Below are 21621 nucleotides of genomic sequence, written 5' to 3'. Positions count from 1 at the left end.
TGTCCCTTTTCCTTACTAAATTATTTTATTAGTTTGATTTCCTTTGTCTTCCCTGTCCACGATCTTCTTCCCCTCACTCTTGTCTTACGTGTCTTTCGTGTGGAATACACTTACTGATACAACGGTTACATGCTCTTCATAAAAACTCGTTTTCAAAATGGCTGCCACATGTAGAATTATTGAAAACTGGAGCTATATAATCTGTGGTGGGTTTTTTAAAAAAATTCTCAAAATATATTTGAACTCATGAGCAGACAAGGATGTCACTGGAAAGATATGCTGTAAATGAAATCTTTCAATTTTCTCATCCGCTCGCAATCAGATGAGATTCTGGAATGTGTTAAATTTAGAATATGAATTAGCACATTCATGTCCGGAATGCCAAGGAAGCTTGCTTAAAGAAATATTTGCTTTCAGATCTTCGTGCGAAATATGATGACCCTAAGAAAGAACCGGAAGTTCATCGACCAGTCAGAATGATAATCTAGATCTCGATGTGTACTTTGCCATGCGCATGATGCCAGCCTCAGTTTTCTCTTCCTCTGATTCTGCAGGCGGAGCACCAACAACCACCACGACCTCATGTCAGCACCTCAATTGACATCTTAAAGGTGAAAAGGAAATCTGGTGCAAATCAAGCAAGAAAACCAAACAAGAGCCCTTCGGTATCACTACGCAAAGTTCCTTTCCAAGATAAATCGCTTCGGAAATATTCCGGTGCTGGCGAGGGCGGCCATCAGAGCCAACATCAGGTCAGTGTCGACTGATTCCAGTTCGTTCAACAAAATGACTAATGTAAAGCAACCCTTGATCGCTCTTGCATCTAACTCAGAAGTACTGGAACCGATTCATGGCTCGTGTATCCGGCGGACAAAGTCCAAAGTTCCCTTCACTAGTCTCTATAACGAGATCATTCTCGACCAAAGTTGCTGACAATGTCTAGGATGGACGTCCATCACTCGGGTTGGGAGCTCGGTCTGCCGGGGCTAATGGTGAGACCAGCGGCTATTACAGTCAAACTGGCGCTGGGTGCTTGGCAAGACACGCAACTGGCAATTGCTGTAATTGGAGGTCTGGTGAGGTTCCTGCTCTCAACCTCTGGTCATGTCTGGCAGTCCCCCTCCCTCTCTCTCTCACTCACAGTCTCCTACCACTGTTTGTAAGAATACAAAGACAAACCTTTTCTGAATGTTAGGCACCAGAATTTACTATTTATCGCCATAGTTGGAGAACGACAATTGTTTGTGGACAAATAACAGTATATCTCAAAAATATTTATTTTTTTTCAAATAATAGTCTGTTACTTTTGCCATTAAAGTCGCCATTTTGTTATAACAGAATATCCAATATTCCAAGCTGGTATACACGGGGATGTTAGCTTCAGCCTAATTTTGATGTTTTGTATCTTTTAATTCTTTTTTTCCGTTCCAAGTGTAGCATTTTTTTCAAAATCAAGCAAACCAATGGAATGACACGGTAAAGAATCTTTATTTTTCGGAGACTGGACTCAAGCCATAAACATGGATGAAGGGAAGAAGTGTTTTTATAACACTCTAGGGAAAAGCAGTAAATAAGCTTGACTAGATTCTCCACCTGTCTGGTGCCGCTTAGACTTTCTGATATTTCAGACGATAGAAGAGAAGTGGAAGAGATACGTCCGTCATCCATCCATAGCTTTCTCCACCCAAGCCCACGCTCTCTCTCTCTCACGTTCTCCCAGTCGTGTATCGTCCGCTTGTGCCTGTCCATCTACCCCGGGTGTGCACAGACATCACGAGGAGATTGCTATGAACTTGTAATAACAAACTAACCATTTTGCGGCTGCAGGTTTCAGACACCAGACTGTAATTCTCCTCAGCTCCATCTTCAGTAAAACACTACAGAAAATGATAGTCTTCAATTAAAACTTTAGCCATACCTTTGCGTCTCTCCACGAGATGCCTGAGAATGATGAAAATTGTACAGTTTCTATATCTAATGTGATTAAATGTTTAGGTAAAACACAAGACTTGCACACCTCTAGCAAATGTGTGTTCCACGAATGCGACAGGTTTTACCTGATATACGGTAGAATTCTAATCATTTAGGTTGTTATGTAAAATAATTCATTTTCTAAGCTAATTACACATCATTTCTTCACCTTGTAGGGGTCTAATATGCTTTCATTGAGAGATTAATTTCATGCATTTAAAAAAAAATTAAATAGTTACTGCTAAGAAGTACTTTTTATCAAGTACACTTCGCCCGCGTCTTTCATCGTTAAAGTAGAATTGGAAAAGGCACATGAAGAGGTGATTACAAGGCTAAAGCAGCTGCTGTGAATAACACAGAGATGTTGGTCTATGAAATAGGGAATCTCTGCAGTAAATTATTGCAGTGATAATGAGGGATGCTAAGGGTCATGTGAAGCATCCAGATGTGCAGCTTGTACAAGAACTGTAACAGTCGCCACAGTGAGACTTGAACCCAGTCTCCTCTCCCCCACAACTAACCCTCCTTGTGATGTTTGACTAGCACCTTACTCTTACCTTATACTTGCTAGTTCAAAGAACCAACACATCTCATGTATTTTCTTAGACAGACAGACAGACAGACAGACAGACAGACAGACAGACAGACAGACAGACAGACAGACAGACAGACAGACAGACAGACAGACAGACAGACAGACAGACAGACAGACAGACAAAGAAAGGTTAAGAAAGTTTTCGTGCGCTAGTAATGCCTCCCAGTGTGATTTTTTTTTCATTCCAAGAAGGAAATGAAATTATGAACTCTAAACATGTTTTGAAGCAGAACTACTTGAAAACCCATCGACATTAAAAAGAAAAAGAGAGAGTGGAACTAGCTGTGTTCACTTATGGGTCATTAACGCAGCAAACGTTGATGTTAAGCCAGATTCTCTTTTTTTTCTTTTCTGTCTCTCCTCAGTCTCTTTCCTCACTTTGTATGTAAATATAAATGCTTCATTTGTGTACTTACCAATTTATTGGATTTTTTTTAACAAGTTTAAGTGGTGAATTTTGAAGAATTTTTTTAATGGAGAACTCACTGCACTGACCTACATTGTCACTGCTGACGTCACTAAAGACTATAGCCGACGACCCGTTATTTGTAATGTCACAGGAAATGAATAATTCCAAACACACTGAAGACCAGAATGTCCTAACGCTTTTTTCTCATAACAAGAGATAACTTTTTTCTCACTTTGTGGCAGTTAATAACTCTTCATAAACTAACTCTACCAGTCACTAGTTGAAGACAAGCTGCCACTCGGGTTCGCCTTTAACCTCACTGCACATGCGCGGGAACGAGCACTGACCTTCCTGTTACGAGAAATGATTACGAGGTCGGTGTATCAATGAGCCATTGCCGTGCATCTAAAGCAACACGAAAATATCAAATTGCCCCAGTGTCTGCAACACATATTATACAGCACTTAAATAAAATGTTTCCTGACGGGAAGATTTTACATGAGGTGAGGGTTCTCTCTGAACATTGACACCACTCCAGGATAATGGTTACATAATCAGTTTTGTGTTCAGTGCTCTCTCTCTCTCTCCCCTTCTCTCTCTACGGTAGGAGGCAAGAATAGAAAAATCTAAATAAAAGGTAAAACATACACATGCATAAACACACACAAATTAAATACACAAACACAAACACTTCTGCTTTCTGCGTCGCAGCTAAACAGGTATGGTTGCTTGCGTTGGCTGTCAATCGTATTCAATATTTAACAATTTTTACAGAGAAGTGGACAAAGGAAGCTGAAGGGTCAACAACTCTTCTTGAATTTATTACATCTTTGTGCACGAGGTATAAAAATTTGAGCGAAATTCGTCCGGGTCGGTGTCTTCTGGGACAAACATGTTTTCATTTTGAAACAAGCGTTCCTGCATTGTGCTCCAGGTCTCTGTGGTCTTACATGTCTAGCTCCAGATCGCGATGCTTGAAAATCCCCTTTATTTCACCAGAGAATATATCTGTCCCAGAGAATAAAAATGGTCATGCTAAAGTAATTGCATCGCGCAAATGGACGCCGAGGCGGACAAAGAACTGATTCCAGCGCCGACCTCTCTTCCTGTGTGACTGGCGAGCTGTAATTTGTTTGCAGATCCTCCCTCGTCCCAACAGCTTTGACCAGACGTCTACACTCCAAAGACATTTACAATCGTTTCGTTAACCCAGAAACAACCTAGTGTACTTCTCTAAACGATGATTGGTTCCAGCCTCTCACGTGGTTTCGATGTGTGGCGGCTGCCGAGGTTCTGTGATCTCCAAGCTGTCTAAAGACCAACCATCCGACGACCGCGCTGATGAAATACACAGACTGTCAGCGATAAGGAAATCAAAGCTCAGTCCAGCAACAATGAAAACCAGTTGTCCACATTCACTGTCGTCTGCCGCCTCTCAAGATCACCTATCACAAAGACATGTGACATCAACAAGCCAATGTAATCCTGCAGGTCTCAATGCTGGTCCCCTGTCTGTTGGACTGTAAAGGTCAGAGAGACAGCAAATGGATTGGTCCTAGCTTCCTCAGTCCGACAAACAACAATCATGAGATCTTTGATGTCTACCCCGCTTTCGGCAGAGACAAATAGAGACGAATGTATCATTGAAAATAGGCATCATGATGATCGCAACCAAACTACTCCATGTGCTTTCCAGACCTTAAAAGTAGCATTGGAAGCTGTAAAAGAATTTTTTTAAAAAAAGTATGGAACTGTTTGGTTGTTGATTTTTAAAAAGACATTCACGTAAAAAAAATGCAAATTGGTGAAAAAATTTATAGTATTTCATTGCTAATGAGACCGTCAGCTAACAGCAAGGCACAGGTTCCGCTCACCAAAAATTTAAAGAGAAGATGTTGACACATTCACTGTAATACTTCTTAAGGGGACATAATATAAAAAAAGGTATTTGCAGAAGAAAAGGAAGATAAGAACCGAGTAGTTTTCCCATACTGATTTCCTCAAACGTCAGTAGACGACAGGCACTGATGACAGAGATGCTTACAGCGAAGAGCAAGCACTCACAAAGAGGCACAACATCTGGAACCATCTGTCGTCTCCTTCGTCTGTTTTCTACTGGTAACGCAAAAAAAAAAAAAAAAAAAAAAAAAACTACTCAAGATTTATGTTTAAATTTGTTAGGGATGATGTGATCTGCCTCAATGTTTTTACATACAGAACTTTCTGGTGCATTCTCTGCTTCTAAGGAACAGAGAAACTCGGATCTTGTGGTAGAGGCATGCTGGTCCTTTCTGTCGACCGCTGAGAAGGCTTGCGTGTATCAAGGTCTAATACTTACTAAGCTTTCACCTGCCTCTGCCTGCTAGGCTTCCAAGAGAGGAAAGATATCAGGAATGGATAAAACAGGGGAGAGTTTTAGAGAATGTTGAAAAAGGAGAACTGCAGAAGAGGGATGGTAGAGAGTATGAAGGGGTATAGTGTACAAGGGAAGAAAGGAGAGAGAAATGATAAGAAAGTGAGATGATATGGAAGAAAGCAGAAAACAGATAAATTTAAATAGCTCGAGGTGTCAGAAGTTAGGGATGGAGGGTGGAGAGATTGGTGGGGGAGAATGTAAGACAGAAGCGTAGGTGAGGAAATGGATGAGGAAAGTGCGGGCATGGAAGTCACTCACACTACTGAGGTCATCGACCCACCAGGGGAGAGTACAACGTGCCGTTGATCAAATCACGCCAATGGCGAGACTGCGAGATTTGAGTAATCCCGGGAACTGTCTAGAATCAGCAACCGAGAAAACGATGTTTACGAAACCATGCACACTCACACCAGCACGCAAACACAGTCACACGCACACACGAACACAGTCACACGCAGAGTCACACGCACACACAAACACAGTCACACGCACACACAAACACAGTCACACGCACTCTCATAAACACTCGTGTACCAACAGAGTATATCCTGCGCCGAGCACCACGCAGTCGTGTACCAATGTGAATGTACCCAAGATGTAAGAATATTTTCTGCATCACTATTCTTGTTTCCATGCCAGACACATGGAGGGCAACGTGTGTGTGTGTGATTATTTTAATGCGTGGAAACATAAACAGTAAACGTCAGTCGTAGTTCGAATCCCACCGAACAATTACACGTTGCCCCCCTTCCCCCCAAGAAAACTCAGCCCCCTCCCACAGCCGCTCGCAATCTCGGGGTCGCAGACAAACCGCCAGGACGTCAGACACTCTGGACGTCAGGTGAGCGGAGACGCCGTCGGAAGCTTGTCACGACACGTCCGGTCACGTGCCGGCATCCTGAAAGGTGACCTCATTTCCGGTTTGCCCTCAGGAAGCAGGAGGGAAATCGAGTAGATCGGTTGCTGTATGCGCCTTGCCCCGCTAACAAGACGCGATGAAGCACGAACTGTTCAGTCAAGTGAGCAAGGGTTTGATCGTATCCTCCGCGCTACCGCGGCCCGCTAAATGAATTATTACTTGACGATCCAAGGTGGGAGCCGTTTGATAAATGGTGGCACTGAGCACTTGTCTGCAATATTAGTTTGAAGATAAGTGAAGAGAAGGGAGGAGGGAATTGGTATTTTACACCGAGTCAGCAACTAAAACTGTAAGATGACAAAACTGCGGGTAATTGTGAGAGACAGACAGGGAAAGAAAAAATAATTATTTCTCCTTGGGCAATGTCTGTTTTCAGGGGGTCTGGGTATCTTTTCTCTTTGCGTAAATGTGTCGTCACCGTTAATGTGTTCTTACATGCACTTTAGCCGGAAAGTGCCCCTCCCATGGGTATGAAAGATGTTATTAATTAATTAATTATTCTCAATTTCTACTTAAGGTTGAAGAGACACATGAGTCGTGTCAGTGACGACCCTCGTGACACTCTTGTCTCTATCGCCCTCGACAGACTCGCCACCCGACCACTCTACCCTGTCATCCCCCAGCATGTCATCCGCTTTTGTTTCCGTCTGCATCCCAGACTGGATGTTTGTCTTTTTTTCATGTGGAGTGTCTTTAAAGAACACGGGTGTGGGGCTATTTTTAGTACCTCGGGTGCTTGCAACTTGCTTGGCAGATCTATCATCCATTCGATCATCCATCCACACAGCACTTCGTGACCCTCCTGCTGCGGAATGATGGGATTTTCTTGGACCTCGTTCTGAACGAAACCGGACGGCGCACGAGTCTCTTGCCCGTGAAATGTCTACAGAGATTAGCGTCCATTCGTTTTCCACGACAGTTACAAACCCTTTGCACGCAATCGCTGAGGAAGGATGATGGATGCGCCATGGCAACCGGAGACTGGCTCAAGATGGTCGCTTCAGCCAAGTGCACCATGGAGACCACCTCCTTCTGACGTCACACCCCTACCCACCGCCCACAGCTTCTCCCACACAAACTACGAACTTTTATCTTAGTCGTTAATTGTCTGCTGGCTGTGGGATTTTTTCTGTGATTCATGGCGTAATGGAGACCTTCTAGAAACATAATTACATGCAACATTCTTTGTTCCGCAGACTCACTTTGCCGCTAACATGTCTGTACCCATGGTTACCGTAACATTTGCACTTCCGCTGGAAGGTTCTTTCTTTTTTCTTGTCGGCCACCCGTCTGTGTTTCGATCACAACCGGCTGTGTAAAAACTAAACACAAAGGAGGAAAAAAAATTCACATTCACCTTTTAGATAAACTATTTTTGGTCCAGTTGCCATATCGCCATCAATATTACTTCTGTGCGAATTTTCTTTTTCTTTTCTTTTCTTTTTCTTTTTTTATCGCTGAGCACGTGAACGCGAAAATAGTTTTTCATTACTGGATCCGAACACAAGCAGCTGGCTCATGACTTTCATGCTCGTACATGCACGTGACTGACATTTTGCCTTGTATCACCCGAATTAACTCATAATATGTTTCTGTTCCTCCGTCTCAACATGCAAGCTGCAGCCTATAACATGTTTCTCCAGTCATGCATGTGTCATGGGCGACCTGCCATCCACGTTGATAGATGTGATCCGAGGAGAGAATTTTACGCAAAACGTTGTTGCCGGAAAGACACAAACTTTAACTCCTCCGTCCTACCCCCTTCTTTTTTCTCTCTTTCCTCCACCCAGGTGGTGAAAAAGTGTTTAAGACACTCACCTCGAGTTGCAGCTGCTGCATGGCTGGGACACAACGTAATCCACGTGAGCTGATCACGGCCGGCATCCACACAGCACGTGCCAGTGGCGGGGGATGGGCCCAGTAGTCGTTGTCTAAGTGTCGGGGGGAGCCTGAGGGCGCTGGTCGGGGGAGGGGGAGCCTGAGCGCCGTGTGCCGTGCGGTTGTCAGGTGGGAGGGTCACGGGAGGGAGGGACCCGAGCTAATTGTGTCCGATGCTGTATCTCTAGCCTCCCAGACGCCTTAACTGCAAGATGCACACCATCCATGCCATCCACCCCAACTGCTCCTCCGACGGATGCCAGTTTTGTCGTCGCTTCTGCGTCCAGCTATGGGGTGTTCTGTGGGATATTTTTTCAAACAATTTTTTTTATCTCCTGCTATTTTAAAGCATCTTCTCTGTGTTATCTTTGTTTTCCGCTTTTGTGTTCTGTTTTAGTTACTACAAGACTGACTCTGTATGCTGTAACAGGTGTTTCAAGAATGGGTGTATATCCTTTCATGTGCAAGACAAAACTGAGTTGATATATTGTTATAGTTATTGGAAGATTGATTATTATTCTACCTATTGTAACAACTGCATTTTAATCTGTCCTAGATATGGCCAGACGTACTTTGCCTTATGTCATAGGTATTTCAAGACTTTGTATTTTTTCTAGGTAGTTTAAGGCTGACTTTATATTCAGCTTTCTTTATGTGTGCGTAGTCGGTTGTATTCTACTCTAAGTATGACTTAATTTGTATTCTAAGAGATGCCACACCGACTTTGTATTCTGTTTAAGATAATAATTTTGTAGCCTGGTGGAGGTATTGCAACACGGACCTTGTCACGCCTTTTACAGCATTGTTAGAAAAAAGTCCTGCCTGTGATCTTAACTAAAACCGAATTGTTGAGTACCACGAATTGTTGAGTCAGGTAACAACCTGCCAACAATATTTGTCCCTTGGTGTCGTGCCGGCCTCCCTATGCGTGCCACGTTCGTGATGACAGAAGATGACAGACGATGACAAAGTCACTGAAGTCTAACAACACCCTGTCATCCACTTTGTCGATCATGCGCAGAGGGTTCGGCACCATAAAGTTTAAAGCTGTGGGGTGATAAAAACTTACTATGAAAAAAAATCGAGGTTTCACATAAATTTCTTTTGAAAAAAGAAGCCCAGATTACGAGGATGTAAGTAAACTTTTGTTCATCCTTTGTTCATTCCATGGATCTCGATTTTAAGCGCTAATACTTATATACATGTACTTAAAAACATTGCCCTCATGGGTTTTTTGTTATTTTGTGTTGTTTTATTCAAATTGGTCTTATTTTAAATTTCTTAAATTAGTTACAATTGAAAGTCCTCAAGCGTGCCTGCGCTTTTCCTTTATATTGTCTCTCATTCACACACATATCAAACTGTACACACACACACACATTCTCCATTTGTACACACACACGGAACTGCTGGGAACTTCAAAGGTCAAAGGCCGGTCTGTTTATACATCTACTGATGTGACAAATGCGTTTATTAACACAAATACATTCATTGACACACATATTTCATTCTACTTTCACAACTGAAGCGTTTTTACATTCTGGTCATGCATTCACCGGTGTCGGTGAGCGACGGAGCGCAGACGATCACGTGTTGCAGAGAGAGGAAGAGATGCGCGAGCATGTTCCTTTGTGTGCGCTAGTGGAAAGTTACTCATGGAAGTTTGCGGTTACGAAGATGTGAGCTGAAAGACAGGGTAAACGAAAATAGAAGACGATGATGAAAATAACAGCCACGTGATGTAGCGGTCAGAGCAGCAGCAACCCTGCGCACGCTCCAGCCACCTGTAACCCGTCTCACCGGCTGGCACGCAGCGCCTGCATCCAACCTTAAAGGTCTACAAGAGAGCTAAACAATTCCTTGTCAAACCACTAGGTTTAGCTAAGTATAAAGTATAAATACAGAATGGGGTCACAATTCCAACGGATGTTCCTAATTAACGTATGGTACCAGCTCTTTCACTGGTGTAGTCTTCCCAGTGAAAGTCTATCCATCAACATTCCTGTGCTAGCATTCATAGGTAAAGTTATCCTAGCTCGGGTAGTGCGCCAGTGGATAAAGATGAAACCTGATTCATCAACCACTGAGGATAATTGACGGTTATAGCGGTAATTAACGGAAGATAGGATTGCGCTTGTGTTGTTCGCAAAGTGAAGCAAGGCGAAAAACATTAAATATGTAGAGGGCCGGTAAGCCAACCAGCATTGCTGTTAGTTTTTGGCCAGACCTGCTGAGGTATCGCGAGAGAGTATACTCGCCAGTGATTGGCTGGGGTTAAAGGTCCTAACGGCCGTACAGGAGCGTCGCGGTAAGCTTAGCCTTCCGGTAGGTGCATAAGGGCAGAGGGTACACGAGACGAGGGAGAGCGACGTCATAGTTGTAATGACGTAAAAAGACACGAGAGACGTCATAGTTGTAATGACGTAAAAAGACAAGACAGACGTCATAGCTGTAATGACGTAAAACGACAAGAGAAGAGTGGGACGTGAGAGGTGAGTCAAGCTGTGGAGGGTAAAGGTCACGATATTTCTGCTGGCCGCTGTTCCTGCGTCTTTTTTGAATGCGTGGGAGGAAGTTTAATCCTCAGGAACACCTCACCCCCACCACTCCATCACAAATAAATAACAAATATCAATATACAAATGCAGGCTTTGAAAAGCGTATTTTTCTCTCTGACTGAATGAAATCTACAGGAAAAGATCAGACAGCAAAAATATTATTTCTCGCCATTCAAACAAACTCGACCATGGGGGAAATCCAAACATTTTGTTTACTTTTGGTTTTTAACACGGCGCATTGCTCTCAGATCAAGAATTTGGAATGAAGAAAAAAATCGGAAAGCAGAATTATTTATAACGGCCTCGAACAGCTTTGTGCTCTCCTGTGTTTAATTAAATCAAGCACGATCTGCACTAAATTTATCATCTAGTAAAAGTGTTATTCAAAAGACCACATAATTGATTGTTATACCTATCCAGAGGCTATGAATGAGACATTATCAGCTTCTTTATGCAGGTAGCAGATGTATCCAGCCTTAGTAGGCTAGCCTGGGGGTAGAAGAGCCCTATATTTAAAAGTTTCTGACCTTTTTGTACGCATGGTGATTTTTGGAGGGTTATTCAAACAGATTTTGAGAAATCCTCTTTTGTACAGAGCTGGCCCCAAGCAAACTTGACAAAAACTTGTAGCCTTGTAAGCCTTTAACACCAGAAGAACAGCAGGTTTCTGGTGTGTAAAGGTCTGCGGGCAGTGGCGCGCACGGACGAGGTTGCCAGTAATTTTCCGCCAGTGAAAGCAGCGGCGAAAAGAATTGGGGCAGAGAGAGAGAGAAGGTGGATGTGGCATACCCACCCTCCTTCTCTTGGTATTCGAGTTTGTGAGCCGAGAAATAAACAATCAGACAGATTTGGATGTTTGGAGAAACGCAGAACTTTAACAGCAAGGAATGCGGTTGCAAGAGGCTGTGATACATCAGATCCCGTTATTTACACTTTTAGCGGTCACATGGCTTTGCTTTATTTATTTTTTTTTTTTTACATTACTCCTCCAAGCAAAAGCACAACACCACAGTATGGACAATATGCGAAACAAGCTAGGACTGTACTTCTCAAACGCTGGTTCATGTTGTTGCCCTCAGTGTCTGCACGGAGGCTTATTTCAGGGGAGGTAACGAGTCTTCGTGAAATATTATCTACATATAAAAAGTTCTGTCCCTTGAGAGGAGCCACAATGTTTTTGTTAACTCTCACTGTGCAAACATTAGTCTGCATTTGCTGGAAGAGAACCCTGATATCAAAAGTCTGAGCGACGTAGACCTTATTTAGGGATCGTGTCATCAATCGCGAACGAACAAGCTCCTGTATCGCTGCAGACACATTCATCTGCTTTTCTCTCCTCTCTTTTTCTGTATATAATTATATGTACACATCCTGGTGGTCATTCTGTCTGCCAGCTTACATAAACATACAAATTATTTTTTTTTCTGTTGTAAGTCTGATTGCGTGTTTTGGAATCTGACTCCTGCTTCTATCAGTGCTAGCATCTCCTTGCTGAGGGCAGCAGGTTGAGGAGCAATGCTTCATTGTCGTTCCATCCCTCAGAATCCCATTCCATCAAGTGATGCTTGCTCTACACTTCCTTTGCCCTGTTTGTTGGGCGGTCCGCTGGCGCAACGGTTAGCGCCTGTCACCAATACAGTGAAGGATGGGTGTCCAGGGTTCAGTTCTCGTCTCGGACACGCTGTTGTTTTTCTGCATGTGGCATCTGTTTACAGGGCTGGCTTTCTTTTTCTCGTGGCTGTGCTCGCAAATACACGAACTGTGTGAAATATACGGCCATAGATTCCCAGTGCAATATTATAACAAAAGCATCTCTTTTATTCTCATACTTCTGTTCTTCACAGAATTACCCGCTTCTTTGAGGGAGGGCATGTTTGTAAGGTGCTAAGTGATAAAGTTTTTTTTATTATTTTGCCATCTCTTCTAGTCTACATATGCGAGATATTTTTCTTCCTGCGCTTGTATGATTTACTGAAGAACAAATCACCTACAGAATGCAAAGAGTCTGCTGTCTCATAGTCTTAGCTTTACACAGAAAGAAAGAACTGAAGGAAGGAAAGAAGGAAGGAAGGAAGGGTTTTTAACGCTGAAGAGTGGCTAAGAAGGAAAGAAACTCAGACCTTAAGGGAGAGAAAGTTGCTTCTCCCAAATGAAAGTGTAAAAATGAGATAAAACGAATGATTTCGGTTAAGATACCGGGACGTCATAGAGAAGCCATCAGGCGGGGTACCGCAGAAGCAAAACATAATAAAATAGACCACGTGACTGCTAATGCAAAACACGCTGTTTCTTTTTTTTTTTCTTTTTTTTTTTTTTTCTTTTTTTTTTTTTTTCTCGTGTGTTTGCCTTGAGTCTCCGCAAGAAAATAAGCCCTGACTCTTGAGTTTGGCAGATTTTCCTCCCCCAGACGCGCCGGGAGTTATCTCCTCTGCTTGATGTCTGGTGCGTCACGGGTATCACAAGAGATTACGGGTAATTCTCTGCAGTTGACGAACGATAAGCAGTTTTACTCCACGATTTTTCGCGCCCGATTATCTCTCCGAGAAACAACTTTGTTCAACTTGTGAGTGTTTCTTGCTGATGAGCAAATAATAAAAAAAGTCAAATGAGAGAGAAAGATAACCAATGTTATCTGACACGTAGATCTAAAGATGGAAAGATCAGGCAACAGATGTTGATTTTCTCAGTCAACAAGCAGTCAAATGAATCACGTGATGATTTACATCGGAGTTAAATGAATCAAGTCGTAATTTACACTCAGGGAGACAGACACCATGGGAGAGGGTTATATTATTTATCAGATACACACATGCAGAGCGACAGCTGCAAACGAATTTCGCGAAAATTATGAGTCAGGTTCTCCAGGTACTAAAGCAAAATCCTCTCAGCAAAGAATATCAGAAGAAAATTAAGCGTTTATCATGTTCAGATCTTTATCAGTAAAGACATTACAGGTTTTTCCAAATGAACACGCCCCCATCACACATTTTCCGCGAAAGACTCATCCTGGCACAGAGAGGCAACTCCGTAACCAGAACATGGACAAACTGAAGAGAATGAAACAAAAGAGTTCAAGCAAAACAAGTAATGTATTCTTACCATTAGTTTACAAATTGAATACAAAAAAGAAGAACGGAGAAAAATAGACAAAGGTAAAAAATGTATAAAAGAAAAAGAAATACAGCGCTAGCACAAAAGTGGAAAATGCAACAGTAGAGAGACTTCATTAGTTCCAGCGGCTGCTTGGAATTTGTGTTTTTTAAAATAGTCAGCGACATGCGCAGCTCCCCCGCCCTCGGTGGTTCCGGTCTGCTTCTTTTGCCTTCCAGTGGGGGCATCGTATCCCGGAAATATTTGTGTGAAGTGATATCGTGTATACGTCATAGTAATTAAGTCTGTCTGTCTGTCTGTCTGTCTGTCTGTCTGTCTGTCTGTCTGTCTGTCTGTCTGTCTGTCTGTCTGTCTGTCTGTCTGTCTGTCTGTCTGTCTGTCTGTCTGTCTGTCTGTCTGTCTGTCTGCCTGCCTGCCTGCCTAACAACAAAAAGGTCAGCAAAATGAAAGATTAAGACAACTATTTTGCAGCATTTAGTTTCATTATTTCGATAAAAAATTATTATCGTCGTCGTTCACCTTTTAGAAAACATCCACCAAAAAATTCTCAGTTCAGGAAGAAGTTAAGATTTTACAAGACTGTGTTGGTAAGTGAGACAAGTTTTTGTCTCTTTGAATAACTGTCTGAAACGTAGTTGATGCAAACAACAAAAACCTTGATTTACTTTCCACACTCACTTTAAGAGAAAAACTACAAAAACTAAACTGGCTTTCATAAGGAACTGTCACCTTGTGTAGTCAGGATAACTTAACAACATTCTCCTTCAAGCCTGTTGCCCTCAAGGACACCAAAAACACTCAAGATTTTGATCGAGTGCTTGGATAAAAAAGTCCCTCTTGAAGTGCCAGGTACTTCCGAATGTCGGAGAGTGACAGAGGTGCCAACTGTAAGTGTCTTTTTTGGAATGTCTTTGGCAACGGCTTTTGCACAACCTCCAGGGTCAACTGCGACGATTTCTTGCCTTCATCCCAGCCTTCATCGCTCTGATCGTCGGTGGTCTCGTTGATCGATGGGATCAACAGACTGCGTGACCGAGCGGCTTTGGCAATGGAGGGGAAGCAGAGTCTGGCTCGAGAGTTGGAGGACTTGGGGGACAAGACACAATTGATGTTGGGACGAGTTTTATAGTCTGCAATCTGTCGGGGCCGACAAAAAAATATATCCACTGCGGCAGGACACACAGAGAGAGGAATCTGAGAAATCATCAGACAAAAGTGACGATGAAGGTACATTTTTATAAGAAAGACTGTAAAAGGTAGGAATAAGAAGTAAAATAACATGTGCAAGAATGTAGCATCGTGTGTTGGTTGGCTTGTGTGGAAGACACGAGTGTAGAATGACAGGATCGTCAGCACTTGATAACGACAGCAGAGGTGCATCTCGAGCCAGTCACTACCTCGTATCTCGGGGTTAAGGGGTTCAACAGTTGTCTGTGAAGAACTGCTATTCGTCTTGATCTTCTTCAGCCGCTCCACATGTTTTTTTCATTGCTGCGCACGAATAAGTGGCTTTGCTTTTTGCGTTCTCAAATGTTTTCACATCCTCGTGTCTGGAGATGGTTAAAGTGTATCTGATCTTAAGTGCACATTCTTGCATGTGTGTGTTTGTATGAACGCGTGTGTATGTATTTTTGTAAGTCTATGGTGCGTGTAGTATGTATGCATATGATATTTGTATAGCTGTTAAGCCATGGTGGAAAACAATGTTTAAGCATAATTGTTTAATTAGTATGATGTAGAGGATGGGTAAAACTGAATTTTATGATGTACAGGTCTAGTGATTTGCCAGAAAAATCTCATCTAAGTTTCATGATGGCTGCTTGTTCTTTGATGTAGCGGCATTATTGAAGAGCTTCACTAGTGTAAATTGTGAAGATTTGAGGGAAAGTGATTTCTATGTTGTTGTTTGGTTGTTTTTTTTTTTTGTTTGTTTTTTTTTTTGGGGGGGGGGGGGGGGAGGGGAGTGGAGTTGCGTTCCGAAATACTCTACCTCTCTGACAAGGTCGGGGAACCTTTTCGCCGCATAATGTCAGAGAGAGAGAGAGCTTACTTACTTCTCAAAGAATGAAAGTAACTCTAGATTACACAATAATTCTTTATTTCAAACAAATTTACACACAGACTTCACAGACAGTTCACTTTGACTGTCACAGATTATGAGCAACAGCTTTTGAGAAAAAACATTGATACAATGGCGAGAGAAATGTGTGAGCTAACGTTCACATGAGGAGGGATAGTGAGAGAGAGTTTTTTGCACTGATACATTGATACAATGGCGATGTGTGAGCTTAAGGGGCGTCACACAGACTTCGGCTAAAGGTCCGTGTGAAATGTGTGCATCCTCTTGTACCTCGAAACCTGACGGGAGGCTTCAAAGAGGACTTTCTACAGAAATGACTGTAACCGAAAGACTTTCGTTTAATGGGAAAATTGTGGTTTTAGTGTGCCTTAATATAAGTCCGTAAAATACGTTAATTATCTTGCTTTGCTAAATAATTCTGAATATTATTTTTATTTCTTAAAATTGTTGTGTTTTCTATCTCATCTAAAAGTGAGTAAAGAGTTTCACTTCACGCTCCCTCACCACCACCCCATCTCTCTCTCTCACATACCCACTCACGCAAAATTAAAACTGGCGTGAGGTTTACAGGAGATGAGGCATGTTCATCTTGTACATAAACATCAAAACATCTACAAGTACACGAGGGTGTATCAGAACGCACCAAAAATCTTTAGAGAGGCAGATAGCCCAGGCCATCGTAACCTAAAGGAAGGAAGGAAGGTAGAAGCCAAGATAATTTTGCAGGCAGGAATGACCCTACAATGACATTTACTGAAAATACCTAAAAATCTCTCGAAAAAGGTATTTCTTTCAATCTACCTGGCAAGGAAACAGATTTTATTAACGATAACTTTGAGAAGTAATCAAGGTAGTAAAAGGTTGCCAGTAATTGAAGCTCTTCTCTTCCATCTGTTTTCTTGCTTTGTGTGATTATTCTGCTTTTCTCTTTGATTAAAGTTTGTTTTTAAAAAGTCTTGAGAATAATCTTCGAAGGAAACTTCATTGTAGAATGTCAGTTTTGGGAACCTTTCCGACTGAACAGAGATACAGAATGTAAGAGATGTGACAAGAGACAGCTGTTTGCAAGAATGGATGTCATAGTGATTGATCATTCCTCTCTCTCTCTCTCTCTCTTCTCTCTCTCTCTTCTCTCTTCTCTCTCTCTCTCTCTCTCTGTATGTTTTGATGTTTATTTGAATACACACCGAGCAAATATCCAGAAAGCACCAAATGTTAAATTATGTATGACATGTGTTGTCAAGGCAATGGCCCGACAGTATTGTAAGATTCCAACAAAATATCTGAATGTAGAAATACTTTCAACTTGTCCCTCTGTCCCAACCCTACACAGACACACTTATTAGCATCAGAGGTAAGTTTGTGGCCAGCCACCAAGATTACACCGGAGAACCACTCTCTTTAATAAAACGGAAGACATTTGGGTTCTGTGGCAAAGAAACAGTCCATCACAAAGACTGTGACCACAGCTCCACAGCTTGTCGTTCTTTATGTCCATCGTGACAAGACCGATGTAAAACTGTGTGATGAATGATTCTGCACTCTCTTCATTGCCAGCTGCAGCAATACAACTGCGATGTCCGCATTTTAAAGCCCTCGGAAAGGACATCTCAAGACTGGAGGACAGAGGCAGGGGTGGATAACACTGCCGCAGACCAGAGACACGAGGTTTCCAGGAGGATGGGTTATGGGCAGTGACTTCCCCTGCACTGCTCCTGAAACTATTTTTCCCTGAAAACATGCGAGGTACATGTGAGGTGCCGACAGGGCGATGAGAAAAGCAGATTTGTTTCTGCCAACCGTGCAAAGAGATCCCAGATAGGATGGAGTTTGAAGATAAAGAAAATTTGCGAGAGGTTATTGTTTTATACAGCTGTAAGCAGCTGAGGCTCCATTTCAGTCACGTGAGCAGGCGCCACGTCAAGAAATACGTGTTCCACTGTCATGCTCCATGACAACCGCTTAAGAAACCAAAGATGTGGGGAGATACTTTAAAGAAACATAATATTGGCTAAATGAAGTCTTCCTGTTGTTGTCCTGTCCTCAATATGTTTACGTGCAGAATCCGAAAACACTAAGACACTGCCAGTAAATAAACAGTTCAGTATTCTCCATCGTCGTCTTCGCAGTTTTGCAACAAATGTTTCAGAGCTGAAACTCGTTCCAGCAAAGTTTAACAAATATTTATATTAGTCGCTTCATTGCCTACATGTTCCCCGAGTACCCCCGTTAACGCTCGACACACCCGTAACTAAGACAACACATCCAGCGTCAAGCCACCACTCACACTTTCGATGATTTGTTGTCTCTTCATGTTTCACGAGTGTCAGGATACGGTACCCGTAATATTTACAGTCGTTCATCAAGTCGAGCTGCAGGGTGCTGCAAGCTGTAAAGCTGCTGTCGTGGTGAGCAAACCTAATTACAGTTAAATTGAGCGAGTCCGGTAACCGTCGTGTTCCTGTAATTAGCGACTGTGTGAACCGACAGACGAGTCAGAAGCTTGCTCATCAAGCCAGAACCCTCTTTAACTACCTTTCACACTGCGTGTGTGCCGCCATCAAAATTAATTTTTGAGAAGTAGCAGCATCGTCTACAATGTATTTTCGTATGATGAGAGGTAGTCTCGGTACGACTGATTGACATTATGCGCCTCATCAAGTAACAAACATTGAAATTTTTAATTTAAAAATAAAACACATCTTTTGCGTATAGAATGAACAAAGGGCTAGCCAGGAAGGAGAGAGAGAGAAAAGAGGACAAATAAAATACGTAGATGCATAAAGAAGAAACAAATGCAGGGAAGAGACACTATCCTACCTGCGCTGATTGCAGTGTCCACTGGTCAAGAATTTTAAAAGCCATTGCAATGATACAAAGACAAACAGATTCAGGTGAGACAATACAAAAAAACCTACCTGTGCTGAGTGGAGTGACCTTTGATCCGGTATTAGAGGGACTGTGATGACGCAGGCGACGACTGTGAGAACGATGAAGGTAACGACGACGCAGAGGACCCACGAGCAGCGACAAGGGACGCGACTCTCTTCCGCTTCAGTGTGTTGCTGTTGGACCACCTGGACGTGCCGTCAAACGACCCCAGGTGTGAGCGCAGAGACATACTCGACCTTCTCACCTCCGGGTACATGGCTGTAAGTGGAAGCAGAACCTGCTTTGTGTTTTCTTGTTGAGGTTTTCTTCTTGTTTTAAAGCATACGTCCTTTACTTCTTTTTTCTTTGTTTTCGTTGTGTAAGTAAATTCTCTTGCAATGAAGTTTGTCTGATGTCTGTGACGAACAGCGTGGAGTCGCTATTACAATGTTTTTCTTTTTTTTTTTTATCTCACTGTCTCAAGTCTTCCTCTGAGTCCAGTAAAGCAGTCTAGTATTTTAGCGGAAGTCCTCCAGGCGACTGCGCAGTTGGAAGTGGTCTGAAAAGGAGAAGTCAATCAAATTCGAGGAAATTTCACAGCAAATTGTGTTCCTCCGCCGCCAGCGCCAGACGTGGACAACACAGAGGAGGGAATGGGATATTGTTTCCCCTCCTCCACAGTCTCAGAAGTCTGTAAAACTGAAACCTGCCTCCTGCTGGATTTTTGCATGTAGCCGTGGTATTCCTGTAGAGAGGAGTGAGTTCGTTTGAGACCATGATTGTCGGTGAACCAGGTTAAAGGTTATGTCAGATATGAGGTCTGTCCCGTTGGCACACAATGTCTAGATGACGTCATGCTTGTCCTAAGCCTGTCGACATTCACCTGCACACCAACTGCCATCAAGGCTAGCAAGCTGATGCCGTTCACACCAATTCATTTGAAAGTCAATGCGAAATTCATGGGGATACAACTTTTGGTGCGATCAGCAATGTTTACATGTTGTTTTGTGCTCTGAGCTGTTAGCTGTCACTGTAACGGCCAATGTCTGTTTGCAGGTGTCTGGCAACTTTAGTCTCACTACACTTCACCACACCGTTGGCTGATGTCCAGCTACGCACGACTGCAAAAGGTCACTTCATCTCATTCGTGTCGAAATGGCATTCCCTCATTGTTTCCTCCATAAAACATTGATATTTATCCTGGAACCGGGACTGGCTGTTGGATTTGATAAGAGCTGCTGTACCGCCTGCAATGAAAGCCAAACTGTTGTGATCAGTCTTTTTATTTTATTTTCCTTTCATTCTTTAATTATTTCTTGTAGTCTTTCTTTCTTTCTTTCTTTCTTTCTTTCTTTCTTTCTTTCTTTCTTTCTTTCTTTCTTTCTTTATACTCTCCTGTCTTACTTTCCTTCTTTATTCGATAATTTCATTTCGTTTTTTCTATAAAGTCTAAGTAAAATTAAATTTCGTCTCTTATTACTGTATCATGCAAATCAGTCCTTTTCGTAAAACTACAATCAAGGTTACAAGATTAAGTCCTTTAAAACAAATTATATATCAGTTACATTAATAAAAACTTCCACATCGCTTTTGGAAGAACTTCTTTCTTTTCTTTTTGCTGTGTTTCATCTTTTAACGTAAAGCAACAAAGATAGGAATATTTATTACAATATTTTTTTCTTGATTCTACCCAATGCCTATCTATTTCTGATGCTTTGGAAGCAGTTATATTTTTCTGTTGCTGAAGGGATTTAGACCTTCAACATTTTTTTACCAGAGACGATTATAGAAACCTTGTACCTCATTTCTCTGCAGGGTAAATATTTTCGTTTTGATATCGAGTAACCCTCCGCCTCGAGGGATCAAAAATAAAGTCCATGCCTCTGCCTGCGGATCGATTTCTAGTTTAAGATAACATTGTTTACCGCTTGCCTGACGATCTCACAGACGATTGAAAAGATATGTGCATGGAGTTCAAACTCTGCGGGTCTTTGGTTTCAAGAGAGAACAACACAATCTAAAGAAGTGAATACAAGCTAATGAAAACTCATGACATAGACCACTGGTGGCGGTTGATCGCCGGTAGACAGCTTTCGTTTTCTCCCTTCAAGCTGCTCATTAGGTTTAGAAGTGCCTGTTGACTTAAGTGTTTAACTGTTTGATGCATGTGCAGGCTGACGAGAGGAGTTTACAGCTCTCAGCCAGAATAACAACCGGAGGGTAGTGCGCAGACCTAACAGATGGCACAACGGGTACCTGGCGCCCGAGACTTGTTGAGGGAGATCGTGAAGCAGCCGGGTGTGAACAGAACATGCGACGATGAAAGACTGTGAGAAAAACGCGAGAAAGACCGACTACACATCTCTGTTCTGTGATCGCGCACTCGGAGATATTGTGTCGTCAATACACCTGGAATTAAAACCATAAAAAGAAACAAACTTTCAAACTACATACTCGTACCCCCTGCTTCTTGTTTACAGACAAACCACACAGTAAAAAATATCTATGAATGCTCAATAACTATGAAAGATCTTTTCATGGTCAAGGCCTATGGGAACGTTGGAAGAATATGATGAAGAGAAAATATTTTATGAACGACAATGCCTTTCTGTGCCCGGGGGAGAATTCTGATGCCTGATAGGTCACCTCGCATCTTGAGATAAAGAACGTGTTCATTCAGAGGATGAGAATAAGAAACATGAATGAACGCGTTGCATGCTGGTCCGCCGCTAACAAGCTAACACGGTTAGCACGCTAATCTTAGTGCCTGTCACAACCATTAGCACTCAAATGCATACTCATTATCCTTGAGA

The 21621-nt window shown here is 42.4% G+C and overlaps 1 long non-coding RNA gene across 1 annotated transcript in view; it reads right to left on the bottom strand.

Annotated features, from left to right (window-relative positions):
• The window catches only part of LOC112565064, an 81383-nt gene that overhangs the window by 39115 nt on the left and 20647 nt on the right, over positions 1 to 21621 (bottom strand). Inside the window, exon 2 of the long non-coding RNA XR_003099332.1 lies at positions 18856 to 20055. This is a non-coding gene — a long non-coding RNA (uncharacterized LOC112565064). The remainder of the gene's footprint in view (positions 1 to 18855; positions 20056 to 21621) is intronic.

The sequence above is a fragment of the Pomacea canaliculata genome, linkage group LG5 (genome assembly GCF_003073045.1).
Source record: "Pomacea canaliculata isolate SZHN2017 linkage group LG5, ASM307304v1, whole genome shotgun sequence".
NCBI lineage: Eukaryota > Metazoa > Mollusca > Gastropoda > Architaenioglossa > Ampullariidae > Pomacea > Pomacea canaliculata.
Note: the sequence above shows the minus strand (reverse complement) of the source record. Positions and strands in the feature narration are given on the sequence as shown.